The following is a 3,305-nucleotide window of genomic DNA, read 5'->3' on the forward strand; positions in this document are numbered from 1 at the left end:
TGGGGAAGGGCATTAAAGTGTTAGTTGGCCTTGCCAGCATTTATTTTTGAAATTACTGTACTTGCGTTTTCTGATCCCCTGGTGTAAGCTGATCCCATCAACCCTAATTTACACTGAGTATTAGAAGGGGTGAATTAGGAACGTTTTTATGTGTGTCTTACACTATACAGATTGCTTACAATTTTGTAAAAAATGAGTCCACCTACCAACCTGTCTCTTATACACATCTAGATGTGTATAAGAGACAGGGATTGTACTGTACCATTGAACAATTCGGATAGAACAAAATATCTTTCAAAATGATTCTAGTTTAATGGATCGGCATGTTATTTTATGATCAATTCATCTGGATCAATATGTATATATGGATTTCTTTTTAGGCTTATCCAAAACAAAGATGTTTTTGACTTGCAACATAGATAAAAAAAATAAGCATAAAGTTTGGTTTTAGTACTACTGTACTTTATTACATCTATATTTTGTTTTCATGTTAATGAAAACTGTTTTAATTAAAATATAAAAACTGTTTTTATTAAAATATTTTCGTAAATTTTGTTAACAATGACAATATGTGATCGGGCCATGTCCAGGATTGCAATTTTAAGGAAGTACAGTCTCAATTGTCTTAAGAATACAGACCTTTCCTGATTTGGGGGATGTACGAGCACCCATCACACCCCCTGGATATGGTGATGATACCTGATACCTGGTGATGATGTCAAATATTAAAATTCATCATTCACTATTATTAAAAGTAGTCTGTATTAATTATCATGTCAAAGGAAAATATACTGTAAGATTCAGTTACAAACTTTGCTTGTGTATTATTTCACAGAAATGTGTTATTTAAGGCTATTACACACCGTAACTGGCATGAAGCAAGACGTATCTGTGAAGAACATCCCAACCTTATTAACACTTACAGCAGTTTGGTGTGTATTCAGCTGATTATATACAATTCTGGGTGTGATTTAGTGATGAATTATCATTTTATTAGTTATTCACTTCAGGCCTAAAGTTACTGTAGTCCCAAACATTGCCTTAAGGCCTGTCTAGACTCTAAAATTTTATTTCACAAAAACATGTGACATGCCCAAATATGGTGATGATGACATCACAATGTGACCATATTTGGGCACATGATGACTATATATGGGCATACAACAGTTTTTTTGTCAAAGAACATTTGATAGTGTGGACAGAGCTTTAGTTTTAGTAATTATTAGCTGTGTGAGGCTTGTGTAGGCCACGGCTTGTGTAGTATCCTCAGCTAGGAGGATTCAGTGCTTATGATGGTCCATCTGTGTAACTGTTCTTTGTACAGTGAGTTCAACGTTTGCACAGACAAATTTACATTCTTTCCCCATCCTACCCAGTTCCCTTCCAATATGTTCTTTATCCTCACAACTGATTCCCAGCCAAACCCAACTTTTTTTGCTAAAATGGAAAACAACAAAATTGCCAAAACAGCACTGTAGCAAATCTTGGCTTGTCATTGCCAAGATATTGTGGCCACTACAAATCAGTGCAGTGAATATAAATGAACAAGAGTTAAAAACATAACCACATCAATTTCACAACAAAGGTACAACTCTTTTACAATTCTACTGCAGTAAACTGTTTTTTTCCCATTACTACGGTAGAGTAAGATTTTTTTTCCAACATTTCCTAAAAGTTGTACTTTATGGTGGACCATGATTGACCACAAAACCCTAGCAAACATTTTGTGTGTGGGGAAGAGCATTAAAATGTTAGTTGGCCTTGCCAGTATATTTTTGAGATTACTGTACCTGCATTTTCTGATCTGGTGTAAGCTGATCCCCTCAACCCTAATTTACACTGAATTTTAGAAGGGGTGAATTATTAGGAATGTTTTCATGTGTGTCTTTACCCTATATAGATTGCTTACAATTTTGTGAATAATGAGTCACACCTAGCAACGATTTAAATTTTGATAATGCATGTACAGTATGTTGTTATTTTTATGTTTGTTTTATAGCGACCACCATCATTATATGCTATGACACGTGCTCCCCCGGCACCTGAAGACTTGATGCTACTGATGGTTGAAAAAGCAACAGTAAGGAATATAGAATATGAAACCTCGGTAAATGAAATTCAATAGCATTGTATGTTATTTAAAAAAAAAAAACATATAATATACCAGTATAAACTAATTAACTCAGTAAATTATAGTTAATTATTTCATTCTGGACTAACAGTGAAATTTTTATTGTTTTATTTAAAACTGAGTAGCCAGCCTATGATCATCATTTCAAAATATAGTATATAAATAAGAATTTTTTTTTAATGTGAGGGATAATCCTGTTTATAGATTAATTTATACTGTTAACTGGTTATATTGTTGGCAAATCAATGTTATATTGTATCACAATTAGTCTTGCTTGAAAATATAAATAGAAAAATAGAAATTTTTTCTTAGAAGAAATGAAGCTGTCTTTTTAATTATTATATTGTATGCATGGTTTTACTTGAAAATCATCATTAAAAAACATTGAAATATGTAATCTTTATGTATAAAATTATTAAATATATGCAGCTAATGGCATGACATGTTATTGTTGTTAGTTATGTGTATATGTTGGTATGTTTGTAATCCCTGACTTTATTTTATGTTTGTCTTTTAGTTTGGTACAACTATTATCAGTTATTTGGCAAAGCATATGTATACATCAGCATTGAGATGTGCATTGGAAAAGTCTGCAAGCAAAATAAACAAAGGTCAGTCTTCGTTGGTAAATAAAGTTAATATCACAAACTTTACAGTGCAGAGTCAGCTAAACTGGTTGTAGCTACTGGTGTGTCCACAAAGAATTTTCTTTGGCAACTCCATATCAGAATTTTTCATTTTGAACTATTCCATTCCTCAGGGTAGAATTTTGGGACCTCAGTGGTATTCGTGAAATTTTAACCTTTCTTATCATATTTATGCTGATGATAAACAGGTCTATATTTCTTTTAAACTTGGTGAAGAATTTGATATGAAGATTGAATCTCTCAGAAATTGTATTTCTGAGTTGAAAACTTGGATGTCCGAAAACTTCTAAAAGTAAATGAGCACAAGACAGAATTCATCGTCTTGTTCCCCTCAACAAAGGAAAAAATGCCAAGACCTCCACATCAACATTGGGGAATGTCGGATCGATCAAGTACCTCATTAGACTGGGTTCCAGTCCCTAATCTTTGTCTTAATCAGTTGAAATGCTTAAGAATAAATCGATTTTGGCACAAATGGCGTTCCATATTACTTATTTGCATGGCGTTCCATAGTATACTTTTTCTGG

This window comes from Anneissia japonica, unplaced genomic scaffold, assembly GCF_011630105.1.
Source record: "Anneissia japonica isolate Jap-2015-1 unplaced genomic scaffold, ASM1163010v1 scaffold6406_len342834_cov151, whole genome shotgun sequence".
NCBI classification, from domain to species: domain Eukaryota; kingdom Metazoa; phylum Echinodermata; class Crinoidea; order Comatulida; family Comatulidae; genus Anneissia; species Anneissia japonica.